The sequence below is a fragment of the Emys orbicularis genome, chromosome 12 (genome assembly GCF_028017835.1).
Source record: "Emys orbicularis isolate rEmyOrb1 chromosome 12, rEmyOrb1.hap1, whole genome shotgun sequence".
Taxonomy (NCBI): Eukaryota; Metazoa; Chordata; order Testudines; family Emydidae; genus Emys; species Emys orbicularis.
In genome coordinates, this window is record NC_088694.1 from 40,376,956 (window position 1) to 40,394,212 (window position 17,257).

Consider the following 17,257-nt stretch of genomic DNA (forward strand, 5'->3'; position numbering starts at 1 on the left):
AGTAAATCTGTACATTTACAAGAGATCCAAACTAACATGATTCTGAAAATATGCCATCCATCATCTCTGAGGAATTTTATTTTTGGCCACAATTCCTTTTTATCCCCCGCTCTCATTTCCCATTTTGAACTTCCACAACTTTGCAAAAGTTACCAAGAGGTAAAAGGAAAAATGAAAGTCTGGTGCCTTGCCATTCCGTAATTAAAAAAAAAAAAATTGAGAATTTCTTTTTAAATATACTGTATGTCAAAAAGAAAAAAAGAATAAGATCAGAGGAAGATTGGGGAGAAATGTCACTGTTCATTTTACTGCACCCAGTAGTAAACAGGAAAAAAAAAAAGAGGAAAAAGGCAAAAAATTTTAATGTAACCTATTCATTTTTTTAAGTAATCAAAAGTTTGAAAAAATGTAAACTGCTTCTTGATAAATGGAAAAAAAATTACAAATGTAAATATTTTTCATTAAATTTGCATTTTTCAACCAATTCTAATGACAATTAAGGGAATATTGGAAATATGTAAATAGAAATTAGTTGTCATGATTAACAAAGCAAAGATAGAAGTAAAGGGAAAAATAAAGAAAGGGGAAATGTAGGGTTAACATTAAGTAATATATCCTGACAGTGAGAAGTTGCAGGCTGTGAAACTGCCTTGCTTGGAAGCCAATAATTAGACAGTAGAACTCATTGCCACAAGAAATTTTGGGGCCAAGAACTTAATATGTTTCAAAAAAGGAACTTGACTTTTATATGAAAAATAGGAATGTTTTCTTTTCTTGAAAAAAGAAGGCTGACAGGATATCTGATAATAACCCTTCACATATTTGAAGACTATTATAAAGAGGATGATAATTAATTTTTCTCCATGTTCACTGAAAGTAGGATAAGAAATAAGAGCTTAATCTGCCAGGAGGAAGAGTTTATTATTCTCTCCGGAGTTTAACAACAGTTCTGGAAGAGATCTTACACCTTGGAGTTAAGGGTTTAAGTCCATCTCTAACTATTAAAGATCAGGATGAAAACTGATTGTGGGGGGAGGAGGGAGACAGATCATTCCACAAGTGTTGCTGCGGAGTTCTTACACATTTCTCTGCAGCCTCTGGGGCTGACACTGTCAGAGAGAGGATACTGGGCTAAACGGACCTGGGATCTAGTCCAGTCTGGAAATCCCTGATCTTCTTATCAGGTTATTTAAAAGTAAAGTGGAGCAGACACTAATAAATGTACTCTTGGGGCCACTCCTGGCAAAGAGATGGATTGGAGGGGACAGAGTTTTCCTTTCTTGTCTCTAGATTCTATAATTCTGTTCTAGGTTCTGCCAGTGATGGTGAGAAATAGCGTGACATTTCCCTTCTCTTTGCCTCAGTCTCCCCATTGGTTACATGGTGATATTATCACTGATGGACATCTCGCGGGGAAGGTAAGACTGAATCAACACTGATTGCACAGGCCTTTGACGGGCAGGTTCTATCTGAGTGTGTGGCAGCAGCAGTACAAGGGATAACATTCACCTTCAACGACAGGATATTCAGCCTCCAGTTTAGCTTGGATCTCTCTGGGTTTGGTGACCAGGATTTAGGTTCTTCTCTCTCGTTTCTCCACAGAAATTCAGTTCTCTCAGTACAGAGACCTGGGTCCACCTGATAGGATGTGCAGGTGCCGAGATCTCACTTGGACCATGTCCTCGTCCCTCTGTTGACAGGGTGTGGTTGCCTCCTCATAGAATCATAGAAATGTAGGGCTGAAAGGGAGCACAAGAGGTCAACTTGTCTCGCCCCTGTTGCTGAGGCAGGAACAAACAATCCTAGACCATCCCTGACAGGGGTTTGTCTAACCTGCTCCTAAAAACCTGCGAAGATGAGGATTCCACACCCTCTCTTGCTAACCAGTTCCAGTGCTTAACTATCCGTAGAGTTAGAAAACTTTTCCTAATATCTGCTTGATGCAGTATGAAACAATTCCTTCCTTCTCTTCCATATTTGTATTCTTTGCTGGAGAAGGCTGTGTGTCCCCTGATGCCACTTCTGAGTGGGTTTTCCATCGGCTGACTCTGGGGAGTTCCTGCTGTTTTCACAACCCAGAATTGGCAGAAACACCTGTCCTGATTAAATCAGCCTGCTTAGCTCAAAGGAGTTCTTTCCTCTCTGTGGGATGACTTAATTGCATTACGGTTCTGATGTATCTAGCAAGGTCCTGATCCTGCTATCCCAAAGCAGATGAATAATCCTTTCTTATGAGAGCAGTCCCATCCCCTTCAATGAGACAACATGCACCCATAAGTGTTGTCCAAATGGGTCAGGTATGATGGACAGTAAGACTTCCCTGATTGCCTTCTATGATGAGATAAGGTTCTGTGGATATGGGGAAAGTGGTGGACGTGATATATCTTGACTTTAGCAAAGATTTTGATATGGTCTCCTACAGTATTCTTGCCAACAAGTTAAAAAAGCATGGATTGGATGAATGGACTATAAGGTGGATAGAAATCTGGCTAGATTGTCAGGCTCAATGGGTAGTGATCAATGGCTCGATGTATAGTTGGCAGCCAGTATCAAGCGGAGTGCCCCAGGGATCGGTCCTCGCGCTGGTTTTGTTCAACATCTTTATTAAAGACCTGGATGATGGGATAGACTGCACCCTCAGCAAGTTCACAGATGACACTAAGCTGGGGGGAGAGGTAGATATGCTGCAGAGTAGGGATAGGTTCCAGAGTGACCTAGACATATTGGAGGATTGGGCCAAAAGAAATCTGATGAGGTTCAAGAAGGACAAGTGCAGAATCCTGCTCTTAGGATGGAAGAATCTCATGCACCGCTACAGTCTGGGGACCAACTGGTTAAGCAGCAGTTCTGCAGAAAAGGACCTGGTGATTACAGTGGATGAGAAGCTGGATATGAGTCAGCAGTGTGTCCTTGTTGCCAAGAAGGCTAACGGCATATTGGGCTGCATTAGTAGGAGCATTGCCAGCAGATTGAGGGAAGTGATTATTCCCCTGTATTCGGCACTGGTGAGGCCACATCTGCAATATTGCATCTAGTTTTGGGCCCGCCACTACAGAAAGGATGTGGAAACATTGGAAAGAGTCCAGCGTAGGGCAACAAAAAGGATCAGGGGACTGGGGCACATAACTTTTGAGGAGAGGCTGAGGGAACTGGGATTGTTTAGTCTGCAGAAGAGAAGAGTGAGGGGGGATTTGATAGCAGCCTTCAGCTACTTGAAGGGGGGGTTCCAAAAAGGATAGAGCTCGGCTGTTCCCAGTGGCAGCAGATGACAGAACAAGGAGCAATGGTCTCAAGTTGCAGTAGGGGAGGTCTAGGTTGGATATTCGGAAACACTATTTCACTAGGAGGGTGGTGAAGCACTGGAATGGGTTACCGTGGGAGGTGGTGGAATCTCCATCCTTAGAGGTTTTTAAGGCCCAGATTGACAAAGCCCTTGCTGGGATGATTTAGTTGGGGTTGGTCCTGCTTTGAGCAGGGGGTTGGACTAGTTAACCTCATGAGGTCTCTTCAAACCCTAATCTTCTATGATTCTATTATTCTATTGTCTAGTTCAGGGATCGGCAACCCTTGCCACACGGCTCACCAGGATAAGCACCCTGGCAGGCCAAGCTGGTTTGTTTACCTGCTGCGTCTGCAGGTTTGGCCAATCGCGGCTCCCACTGGCCACGGTTCACCGCTCCAGGCCAATGGGGGGGGCAGGAAGCGGCGGCCAGCACATCCCTCATCCAGCGCTGCTTCCTGCAGGCCCCATTGGCCAGTGGGAGCCATGATGGGCTGAACCTGCCAATGCAGCAGGTAAACAAACCAGCCCGGCCCGCCAGGGTGCTTACCCTGGTGAGCCACATGCCAAAGGTTGCCAATCCCTGGTCTAGTTGGTCCTCACTTTGAAAATTAGAGATTTCAATCAGAATGTTCAAAGCAGCTGAAAGGAATCGGGCACTTAACCACCATGAAAATTAAATTGAATCTGGATGCCTAACTCCCTTAGGCTCTTTTGAGACCCCCAGTCTTGGTGGAGTGTGGGGTGGACACATTAAAGCACAAATAAAAGCTGATGGAAACATTTTATCAATGAAACCTGCTTCGTAAATGAGCCAAATATGCCACTCTGGCAATTTGATTACACAGTGAGGAAATATGACAACCAACAACATAGAGATGTTCCCCCTTTCGGTGCCTTCTCATATGTGCACCGGTCTGATGCTGGATAGATGTAAACCACTAGAAAGGCAGGAGACACAATTTGCCTGTGGGTTACACAACTGTTTGCTAGACATCGGAGAAATGTTGGGAATCAGGACTTATGGGTTCTATCCCATGTGCTGAATGGGGCATGTGCTGTAGTACTTGCAGACAGGAGCGGATATATCCATATATATTTGGCACAGGCTTGTGGAACGTTATTGTGGATGAGAGGATGTCTTATCAGAGACTTCCTAAATAGATTGACAAAATTAGTGAGGGGCTTCACTGAAGGGAGGAACTGTGGGGATGAATAAGAAGCTGGAAGGAATGTAGGAGGAAGAGCAGATGGATGGTGCAGTGGTTATGGAGATATCCTAGACCTTGGGAGCCCTGAGTTCCAGTCTTGGCACCACCAAAGATTGCCTGTTTGACCAAGACAAGCTCTGTGCCTCAGTTCCCCAACTGTACAATGGAGATAATCAACATTCCCCACCTGCTGGGGGTGCTTTGAGGAGAAATACATTTACTGTGGGTCAATCACACACCACACATCTTAGGGAGAGGCAGGACTGTCTCATGAATAGGTAACTGTTATGCTCTTCTTGATACAGGAAAGAAGGCATCTCCCCCTACAGTAAAGGAGGAGAAGCCTCGTACGCCTAAGGCTGGGAGGTCTGCTGCCACCACTGCGAATAGGAAACGTAGGGTAGTGGTGGTCGGAGACTCTCTGCTGAGGGGGACGGAGGCGCCCATCTGTTGCCCTGACATTTCATCTCGGGAGGTATGCTGCCTGCCGGCAGCCCGTATCCGAGACGTTACGGAGGCATTGTCGAGGATTATCCAGCCCTCTGACTACTACCCCATGCTACTCATCCATGTGGGCACAAATGATACTGCACGGTGTGACACTGAGCGGATCAAGAGTGACTACAGGGCTCTGGGGGTACGGGTGAAGGAGTTTGGAGTGCAGGTGGTATTCTCTTCGATTCTTCCTGTCAAAGGTAGGGGCCCGGGCAGAGACAGATGCATCATGGAGGTGAATGCCTGGCTGCGAAGATGGTGTCGCCAGGAGGGCTTTGGCTTCCTAGACCACGGGATGCTATTCGAGGAAGGACTGCTAGGCAGAGATGGCGTTCACCTTTCGAGGAGGGGAAAGACCCTATTTGGACACAGACTGGCTAACCTAGTGAGGAGGGCTTTAAACTAGGTTCGACGGGGACAGGTGAGCAAAGCCCGCAGGTAAGTGGGGAACATGGAGACCTGGGAGATGGGTCGGAAACGAGAGGGAGTGTGGGCTATATTGGCAGAGAGAAAGGAGGGTCAGGACAAAACTGGGAGGAAAGATCAAACCAGTATCTTAGATGCCTATATACAAATGCGAGAAGTATGGGTAATAAGCAGGAAGAACTGGAAGTGCCAATAAATAAATACAACTATGACATTGTTGGCATCACTGAAACTTGGTGGGATAATACACATGATTGGAATGTTGGTGTGGATGGGTACAGCTTGCTCAGGAAGGATAGACAGGGGGAAAAGGGAGGAGGTGTTGCCTTATATATTAAAAATGTACACACTTGGACTGAGGTAGAGATGGACATAGGAAATGGAAGTGTTGAGAGTCTCTGGGTTAGGCTAAAAGGGGTAAAAAATAAGGGACATGTCATGCTAGGAGTCTACTACAGGCCACCTAACCAGGTGGAAGAGGTGGATGAGGCTTTTTTTAAGCAACTAACAAAATCATCCAAAGCCCAAGATTTGGTGGTGATGGGGGACTTCAACTATCCGGATATATGTTGGGAAAATAACACAGCGGGGCACAGACTATCCAACAAATTCTTGGACTGCATTGCAGACAACTTTCTATTTCAGAAGGTTGAAAAAGCTACTAGGGGGGAAGCTGTTCTAGACTTGATTTTAACAAATAGGGAGGAACTTGTTGAGAATTTGAAAGTAGAAGGCAGCCTGCGTGAAAGTGATCATGAAATCATAGAGTTTGCAATTCTAAGGAAGGGTAGAAGGGAGAACAGCAAAATAGAGACAATGGATTTCAGGAAGGCAGATTTTGGTAAGCTCAGAGAGCTGATAGGTAAGGTCCCATGGAAATCAAGACTGAGGGGAAAAACAACTGAGGAGAGTTGGCAGTTTTTCAAAGGGACGCTATTAAGGGCCCAAAAGCAAGCTATTCCGCTGGTTAGGAAAGATAGAATATGTGGCAAAAGACCACCTTGGCTTAACCACGAGATCTTGCATGATCTAAAAAATAAAAAGGAGTCATATAAAAAATGGAAACTAGGACAGATTACAAAGGATGAATATAGGCAAACAACACAGGAATGCAGGGGCAAGATTAGAAAGGCAAAGGCACAAAATGAGCTCAAACTAGCTACAGGAATAAAGGGAAACAAGAAGACTTTTTATCAATACATTAGAAGCAAGAGGAAGACCAAAGACAGGGTAGGCCCACTGCTCAGTGAAGAGGGAGAAACAGTAACAGGAAACTTGGAAATGGCAGAGATGCTTAATGACTTCTTTGTTTCGGTCTTCACCGAGAAGTCTGAAGGAATGCCTAACATAGTGATTGCTAATGGGAAGGGGGTAGGTTTAGCAGATAAAATAAAAAAAGAACAAGTTAAAAATCACTTAGAAAAGTTAGATGCCTGCAAGTCACCAGGGCCTGATGAAATGCATCCTAGAATACTCAAGGAGCTAATAGAGGAGGTATCTGAGCCTCTAGCTATTATCTTTGGAAAATCATGGGAGATGGGAGAGATTCCAGAAGACTGGAAAAGGGCAAATATAGTGCCCATCTATAAAAAGGGAAATAAAAACAACCCAGGAAACTACAGACCAGTTAGTTTAACTTCTGTGCCAGGGAAGATAATGGAGCAAGTAATTAAGGAAATCATCTGCAAACACTTGGAAGGTGGTAAGGTGACAGGGAACAGCCAGCATGGATTTGTAAAGAACAAATCATGTCAAACCAATCTGATAGCTTTCTTTGATAGGATAACGAGCCTTGTGGATAAGGGTGAAGCTGTGGGTGTGGTATACCTGGACTTTAGTAAGGCATTTGATACAGTCTCGCATGATATTCTTATTGATAAACTAGGCAAATACAATTTAGATGGGGCTACTATAAGGTGGGTGCATAACTGGCTGGATAACCATACTCAGAGAGTTGTTATTAATGGTTCCCAATCCTGCTGGAAAGGCATAACGAGTGGGGTACCGCAGGGGTCTGTTTTGGGACTGGCTCTGTTCAATATCTTCATCAACGACTTAGATATTGGCATAGAAAGTATGCTTATTAAGTTTGCGGATGATACCAAACTGGGAGGGATTGCAACTGCTTTGGAGGACAGGGTCATAATTCAAAATGATCTGGACAAATTGGAGAAATGGTCTGAGTTAAACAGGATGAAGTTTAACAAAGACAAATGCAAAGTGCTCCACTTAGAAAGAAAAAATCAGTTTCACACATACAGAATGGGAAGAGACTCTCTTGGAAGGAGTACGGCAGAAAGGGATCTAGGGGTTATAGTGGACCACAAGCTAAATATAAGTCAACAGTGTGATGCTGTTGCAAAAAAAGCAAACATGATTCTGGGATGTATTAACAGGTGTGTTGTGAGCAAGACACGAGAAGTTATTCTTCCGCTCTACTCTGCTCTGGTTAGGCCTCAGCTGGAGTATTGTGTCCAGTTCTGGGCACCGCATTTCAAAAAAGATGTGGAGAAATTGGAAAGGGTCCAGAGAAGAGCAACAAGAATGATTAAAGGTCTTGACAACATGACCTATGAAGGAAGGCTGAAAGAATTGGGTTTGTTTAGTTTGGAAAAGAGAAGACTGAGAGGGGACATGATAGCAGTTTTTAGGTATTTAAAAGGGTGTCATAAGGAGGAGGGAGAAAACTTGTTCACTTTAGCCTCTAAGGATAGAACAAGAAGCAATGGGTTTAAACTGCAGCAAGGGAGGTCTAGGTTGGACATTAGGAAAAAGTTCCTAACTGTCAGGGTGGTTAAACACTGGAATAGATTGCCTAGGGAGGTTGTGGAATCTCCATCTCTGGAGATATTTAAGAGTAGGTTAGATAAGTGTCTATCAGAGATGGTCTAGACAGTATTTGGTCCTGCCATACGGGCAGGGGACTGGACTCGATGACCTCTCGAGGTCCCTTCCAGTCCTAGAATCTATGAATCTATGAATGAGAGATTGTGCACACCCAGAGGAGGTGACACTGCCCATGTGACAAACCCAGTGTCTGACACTGGAATTATACCTCTAAGGAGGCTACTATCTGAACTGACCCTGCAGCAGAAATACGAGTGTAGGAATGCGGCAGTGATGGCGATGGAGAGAGGCTCTCAGGGCGGGGCTCCCTGACCAATGAGCACCTTGGCCTGAATACTACAGTCTCAGCAGAGTTGGGGAAAGTGATCAAGCTTAGCTAAGTTTGATCTATACTCAGCCCTGTTCCTGGTCATGGGAATGCTTTAGAGTTTGTCTACAGATGGAATCATACAGGTATAACTTTACCAGTGCAACTCCCCATCGGAATACTCTGATCCCAGTCTCTTAGTGTCTTTTTCTGTTACGTTCAAAGCAAAGTAAATGGAGCCAGAAAATAGCACTCCATTCAGAATGCTCACAGGGAGTTTTACTGGTATAACTATTATGGTATATTTACATTGGCATATTTCCCCATGCAGTGTCCCAAGCTGAAGCTAGTTTGTGGTGAAAGATCCTTACTCCTTGCATTTGGTCTTGTCCTCAATACATCACTGATAGGACATCAACAACTGGCCTGGATCATTGTACTGTACTGGGAGGGAAGACACTTGCCCAAGCCATAATGTGGCTACTGTTAGGACTGGAAGACTGTTATCAGTGACTCTTCACTTGCACACATTTGTCCTCTTCTGCTGGGGTGATAGTGTCTCTTTTTTATGACACATGTTACATTCATGGCACATACAGAAAGGTGTTAGAGTGAAACAGAGAACTTTGTTCCTGGAAGTTTAAGTATAACATTACTTTACCTTTTTATTTTTTAGAATTCAGAATGATAACAAACAATAGCCCCCCAAAACAGAAGCAGACAAAGCACGCTGTTCCCTAAAACAGACACAGGCTCAGTGCACTCATTTTGCTTTAAGATGTCTCCTTCCAGATTGACTTTGTGTGACGTTGCCCTCTGGTGTTATCTGGACCGGTGATCTGCTAGTTCACTCCAATCCTTGACTCTGGGAGCCAGCCTTACCCTGCTCTGCTGTGAGAACCCCCACTCCTGGGTTGTTCACGCACAGCCTCTGGCAAGTAAGCTGCTGCTTGGATTGTGAAACCGAATGACACTAGCCAATATCTCCGGTCCCAGACACAACCCTAGGAACCTGAGTCTTGCAGTGTCCATTTATGCCCGCTGGACACTGCAAGCTTATATGAGTTCATCAATTTAACAAAGAAATTGATATGTATCAGGCTTGTTATACCAAGGGGAGTATCTGGCACACTTCACACCAAATGCACTGCTTCAGGTAGAATAAACAAACAGGTTTATTAACTACAAAGATAAATTTAAAGTGATTATAAGGCAAAGCATAACAAGTCAGATTTGGTCAAACAAAATAACAGCAAAATGCATTCTAAGCTGATCTTAACACTTTCAATGCCCTTACAAACTTAGATGCTTCTCACCACAGGCTGGCTGGTTGCTCTTCAGCCAGGCTCTCCCCTTTGATCAGCGCTTCAGTCACTTGGTATGGTGTTTGTAGATGTAGGTGGAAGAGAGAGGAAGAACATGGCAAATGTCTCTCCCTTTTATCATGTCCTTTCTTCCTTCTTGGGTCCCTTTCACAGTCAGATGAGCACTACTTCATTGCAGTCCCAAACTGACCAAAGGAAGGGGGGGTGACTCATTTGAGAGTCCAACAGATCCTTTGGTTGCTGCCTAGGCCAGTGTCCTTTGTTCCTGTGAGGGCTGGGCTAGGCTTGTCCCATACATGCCCTGATGAGGTGTGAACTGCTCTCTGCTCTTGGAGAGTTTTGCCTGGGCTAATTTTAAGCCATGAGGATACATTTTCAGCCTCGTCACTATATACATAACATTATAATCTATAATACTACTATTACAGTACTGTAACAACAATTACTGTAACATCATAGACTCATAGAAGCATAGACGATTAGGGTTGGAAGAGACCTCAGGAGGTCATCTAGTCCAACCCCCTGCTCAAAGCAGGACCAATCCCCAACTAAATCATCCCAGCCAGGGCTTTGTCAAACCTGACCTTAAAAACCTCTAAGGAAGGAGATTCCACCACTTCCCTAGGTAACCTATTCCAGTGCTTCACTACCCTCCTAGTGAAAACATTTTTTTTTCTAATATCCAACCTAAATCTCCTCCACTGCAACTTGAGACCATTGCTTCTTGTTCTGTCATCTGCCACCACTGAGAACAGCCTAGCTCCATTCTCTTTGGAACCCCCCTTCAGGTAGCTGAAGGCTGCTATCAAATCCCCCCTCACTCTTTTCTTCTGCAGACTAAATAACCCCAGTTCCCTCAGCCTCACCTCTTAATATAAAAGTTAAAACAATAAAGTCAAACAAAACATTTCAATAATTCCCCCTCAAAAATTTCAACTAAATCAATACATTCCCACGTCCAGTCTGACATCCTGAATAACTACGCTTGGAAACGTTCGATTTTTATCAGTAAATGTCAGTAAACATCAATTTCACCCTGCAAGCACAGATTGATTACACCTATTTCCATCGATAATAACTGAAATGTATAGCTAGGCATAGTAAGGAAAATGTTGCTTAAAAATCCTTAGACTCAAAATTCAGAGGTTAAGACTTCTGAATGAGGCTTGTTACAAGCAAATGAATATTTATTGTGTATTTTGACAATTTGTGTTTTAATGGTTTATAAAGTTTAGCTTTTTGAACCTCACTGTCTATTGTCATTAAATACTTTCCCCTCATAATTTCACCCGACTGTGAAAATGTAAATCAATACAAATCTAAAAAAAATGCTTAAACATAAGCATTGCTATTAGCCATCCCAATTATTTAGAAAAATGAGTTCTGCCAACCCTATACACAACACAGGCCAGAGATTCCCACCCCATGATTCCTGCATTAAGTGCATCACTTCTAGTTGTATCTTCTAGGAAGAAATGTCTTATCTTGACTTAGAGACTCCAAGCAATGGAGAATCCACCACACCCTTTGGTAAATTGTTCCCATGGTGAGCGACTCCACCTTCTGATCTCTTGTGTCCTGAGCAGAGAAGAATGATTGATGCGGTAAAACACCCCCCTGCAAACCTTGGCCCTGCTGGCCGGCTATAGTGGAACTTTGTTACTGGTTATGTAGATAACTCCAAAACAGCGAGTTCATGCTTCTGGGCCGAAATCTGGGCCTTAATCTGGGCCTGTATTTCTCTGTCTTTTAACTCCAGGGCTCTTTCATCAGCAGCCTCCTTTCTGGCTGCCTCTGCCTCCATAGCTTTCTTATGGGCAGTTGCCTGTCCTTCTTTGAGTTTCAGTTGAAACTCCCTGTCCTTTTCCTTCTCTTTTGCTTCCAGTCTGGCCAGCGCTAGTTTACTAGCTGCCTTACTAGTAGTCATGGTTGCTAACCTTCCTGCCTTACCACAGCCTAGCGTGAAAGCTAGGAAAAAACCCCAGAGTTTGTGAATTACCTTGCTGTACCTTAACTACTCTGCCCTCAGAGAAAAAATACTCCAGCTGCTCTCAGCTAAAAAAAAAGTGTCCTTTAAAAAAAAAAAAACTCCCTGTCTTTCAAGCAGCCAAAGAAAAAATGTGTCCTTTTAAAAATCCTAAGGTCTGTGCTTCTGGTTCAAAATGATCACACCGCTCCCACCATGTCAGGGTTCCCTCCCCACTCTGAACTCTGGGGTACAGATGTGGGGACCTGCATGAAAGACCCCCTAAGCTGATATTTCACCAGTTTAGGTTAAAAACTTCCCCAAGACACAAATTCCTTTCCTTGTATTGCTGCCACCAGCAAGTGATTTAAACAAACACCCCCCCACACACAAAATATCCCCCCAAGCCCCTTCACCACCTTTACTGGAGGGGCTTGAGAATAATATACCAACCAATAGGTTAACCAAGTGAGCACAGACCAAATCCCTGGTTTTTAGGACACTGAAAATCAATCAGGTTCTTAAAAGAAAAATTTTATTATAAAGAAAAAAGTAAAAGAAACACCTCTGTAAAATCAGGATGGAAAGTAATTTTACAGGGTAATAAAGAGATTTAAAACACAGAGAATTCCTCTCTAGGCTCACTTCAAAGTTACAAAAACAGGAATAAACCTCCCTCTTAGCATAGGGAAAATTCACAAGCTAAAACAAAAGATAATCTAACACATTTCCTTGCTATTACTTACAATTTCTGTACTTTTAGTTGTACCTTTTTAGGAGTTGGGTTACCTGCTTGGTCTCTCTCTTTGTCCCGAGAGGGAACCAATCAAAAGAGCACAAACAAAACCTTCCCCCCCACCACCCAGATTTGAAAGTATCTTCTTTCCCCTTAGACCTTCTGGTCAGGTGCCAACTAGGTTAATTGAACTGATTAACCACTTACAGGTAAGTGATTCTGTACCTCTGGCCAGGAGGGATTTGATGTTACTGGATACATAAAGATTGTTACCCTTCCCTTTATATTTATGACAACTACCTAAAAAAGCTTAGGAGATGAGGGTATGGACTGGCACAACCACATTCATGGAGCATTGGTTTCTATATGGGAAGCTTCTGAAGTCTAAACCAAGCTGATTCTCAGCCAGAAAAATTGTGTGGTGTTTTAACAGCCCAAACGAGACTTGTTGAATTCAGAGAATCCAGTGCCCACATAGTCATTTGCCAGAGTCCTCCTGCTTAACTGGTTTACTCACAGCAAACCAGTAATGTCAGCTCTTTGGAACAGAATCAAGGGAGCAAGGCTTAGTCTGTTGTCAATCCGATAAAAAAGGGTCATTGCACAAATCTGAGTTTGCCTTAGCAGCATGTTTGTGTGTCAGTTTTTCTCACTCCCTCTCACATGTCATCAGCCTCCGTTGTATGAGTCCCAGCCCTCAGCCTGTGTGCTTAGCCCAGTATTTGGGCTGGTGGCCTGTGTTGTCAGATGTTGTCTGCCTCTGTGTTCTCTCTGCATGCGGCAGTGGCTCTGGCCAGTTAGTCTGTACAGCAGGCTCCAATCAAATTGCCCACAAAGACCACAAGACTTGGTTTACTAGTGAAGGCACCTGGCCAGGTTTATTGTCGACCAAGCACAGTCCTGATGCCCTGGCTCAATGGTTACCAGTTCACTAAGTCATGTATGCCCGTGACAATGGACACATCTCAGTGAGCGGTGGGACTTTCCATTCCCTTTTAGGTTGGACAAAGATACTCCCTGTGAGGCTCCTTTTTATACCCCAATACAAACAACATACGTATTGCTCCTCTGACGTGGTTAGTTGCCATCCTCTGACGTAGTTAGTTACCACCTGATATCTTGTGCATTTTGGTTCGATCAAAACATCTCTATCCATCACACTGACATCCTTATCTTATCACTGAGAGGGGGTCAGTGTATCCTTGTATCATCTTCGGGGAATGTGTTTACACCATAACCCCATATCAGGGTGTTCTGGTACTATCCTTCTGGAATGTGTTTGCTTGACTATCCAGTGCCTTGCACCTCTTAGGAATGTGTGTGTTTTTGCAATATCAGCCCTGTTCTTGCCTGGTTCTGTGAACTTACATGCAGGCAGAGCCTGAATTTTGGTAACTTTGCTTTATATTAGTAAGGATTGACCACTACTTTAGTTCAGGCCTTAGGCTTCATACCAGGCCTCCAATACAAGGCCTTATGTTTCAGGCTCTTTCTTTCTATTACATTTTCCCACTTTTTGTCTTTTTATGGGTAGGATGTTTACCCATCATCCCAGAAAAGCTTAATGCATGGACTGAAGATAACCCAGTGGGCTAAATATTGTTATATGGTCAGCTTACCTAGCATCCATTCATTTATGCCCCATCTGTTCCTCAATCTGCACATTCCCTTGTATTATTGATGGACAGATTTTATTTTCCAATTGTTTTTAGTTCCTTAAGGTGAGCCTGGGAATGTTAGGCCCAGGTCTTTGATTAAGGAATATAGTTTTATGATTGAGGCTTTGTGGCACTCCCAAATAATTAATGCCTATGGATAATATGGATATGATATTTATATCTATAGTGTATATGGATATAAATGTATAGTATGTATGTGTACATATGACACCACCTTATATCTAAGCATAACAATCCTTTTCCCATCTGGTGTTGTAGTCTGGCCCTTTTACCCTGGTGCCGCAGATAGCAACACACTCCTGTTAGGGCAATTATAGTTACTACCTGTATTATGATTAGTAGTAGGCACCCTGTCTGGTTGAGCCAGACATGCCAGTCTGCTCCAACACAGACCCAGGGTCTGAACCACATGCCCCAAAGCTCCAGACTTAACTGAAAGCAACTTAAGAAGTAGTCCTGTCTTTAACGCTCAGATGCCCAACTCCCAATGGGGCCCAAACCCCAAATAAATCCGTTTTACCCTGTATAAAGCTTAATAAACTCATAAATCATTTGCCCTCTATAACACTGATAGAGAGGTATGCACAGCTGTTTGCCCCCCACCCCAGGTATTAATACATACTCCGGGTTAATTAATAAGTAAAAAGTTATTGTATTAAATACAGAAAGTAGGATTCAAGTGGTTCCAAGTAGTAACAGAGAGAAAAAAGTGAATTACCAAGCAAAATAAAATAAAACATGCATGTCTAACCTAATACAGTAAGAAAACTGATTACAGATAAAATCTCACCCTCAGATGTTTCCATAAGCTTCTATCACTGATTGGACGCTGTCAAGGCTGCTTCCCCACTCTGAACTTTAGGGTACAAATGTGGGGGCCTTCATGAAAACTTCTAAGCTTAATTACCAGCTTAGATCTGGTCCGCTGCCACCACTCCCAAATGTGCTAATTCCCTTCCCTGGGTAGCCTTGAGAGACTCTTCACCAATTCCCTGGTGAATACAGATCCAAACCCCTTGGATCTTAAAACAAGGAAAAATCAATCCGGTTCTTAAAAAGAAGGTTTTGAATTAAAGAAAAAGGTAAAAATCATCTCTGTAAAATCAGGATGGGAAATAACTTTACAGGGTAATCAAACTTAAAGAGCCCAGAGGAATCCCCCTCTAGCCTTAGGTTCAAAGTACAGCAAACAGAGGTAAACACTCTAGTAAAAGGTACATTTACAAGTTGAGAAAACAAAGATAAAAACTAACACGCCTTGCCTGGCTGTTTACTTACAAGTTTGAAATATGAGAGACTTGTTCAGAAAGATTTGGAGAGCCTGGATTGATGTCTGGTCCCTCTCAGTCCCAAGAGCGAACTCCCCCAAAAACAAAGAGCACAAACAGAAGCCTTCCCCCCACCAAGATTTGAAAGTATCTTGTCCCCTTATTGGTCCTTTGGGTCAGGTGTCAGCCAGGTTACCTGAGCTTCTTAACCCTTTACAGGTAAAAGGATTTTTGGAGTCTCTGGCCAGGAGGGAATTTATAGTATTGTACCCAGGAGGGCTGTTACCCTTCCCTTTATAGTTATTACAGATGCCTTCCTAGTCTGGGCACAGTCCTTTTGCCTGGTTAGCCCTTGTTCCAGCTCAGGTGCTAGCTAGGGGATTCCTCATGATGGCTCTCCTCTTTGTTTTGTTCCACCCCTTTATATATCTTTTGCATAAGGCAGGAATCCTTTGTTTCTCTGGGTCCCCCCCCCCCAATGGAAAAGCACCAGGTTAAAGATGGATTCCAGTTCAGGTGACATGATCACATGTCACTGTAAGACTTCATTACCCAATTGCCAGCACACAGGTATACAGGAAAACTTAGAGGTAAAACAGAGCAATCTGCAGTCAATTGTCCTGGTTAATGGGAGTCATCAAGATTCCAAACCATCATTAATGTCCCACACTTTGCATAATTACAATAGGCCCTCAGAGTTATATTTCATTTTTCTAGTTTCAGATACAAGAGCGGTACATTTATACAAGGTATAGGATGATCACACTCAGTATTATAAGCTTTGTAATGATACCTTACAAGAGACCTTTTGCATGAAACATGTTCCAGTTATATTAGCATATTTTCATAAAAAACATATAGAGTGCAACTTCACAGCATGCTTTATATGAAATATTATAATTATATACAAATGATGAATATGGTGGTTACAGGATGCTCCCCTTAGGTTAATAGTCACACAAATGTATCAGTCTTTTTCAAACCCAGTTATACTTTTGGCCATCACAACATTCCATGTCAATGAGTTCCATGGGTTCACTATGTGTTGTGTGTAAAATTACTTACTTTTCTTTCTTTTAAACCTGCAGCCTATTTAGTTCATCTGGTGACCCCTTGGTCTTGTGTTATGTAAAGATGTAAATAATACTTCCTTATTCACTTTCTCCACACCATTCATGATTTTATAGATGCTAACAACTTTCATTGCCCTTCGCTGTAACTTTTCTAGTTCTAATATAACTTTTTTGAGATGGGGCAACTAGAATTGCATGCAGTATTCAAGGTGTGGGTGTCCCATGGATTTATACAGTGGCATTATGATATTTTCTGTTTTATTATCTCTCCCTTTCCTAATGCTCCCTAACATTCTATTAGTTGTGTTGACTGCCACTGCAAGTTGAATGGATGTTTTCAGGGGACTATCCACAGTGACTCCAGGATCTCTTTCTTCAGTGGTAACAGAAAATTTATACCTCATCCTTTTTTTATGCACAGTTGGAATCATATTTTCCACTGCATTACTTTGCATTTATCAACATTGAATTTTATCTGCCATTTTTTTGCCCAATGACCTAGTGTAATGAGACGTCTTTGTAACTCTTCACCTGGACTTAACTATCCTAAGTACTTTTGTATCATCTGCAGATTTTGTCACCTCAGTGTTTACCCATTTTCAAGATCATTTATGAATATATTGAACAGCACTGGTCCCAGTCTC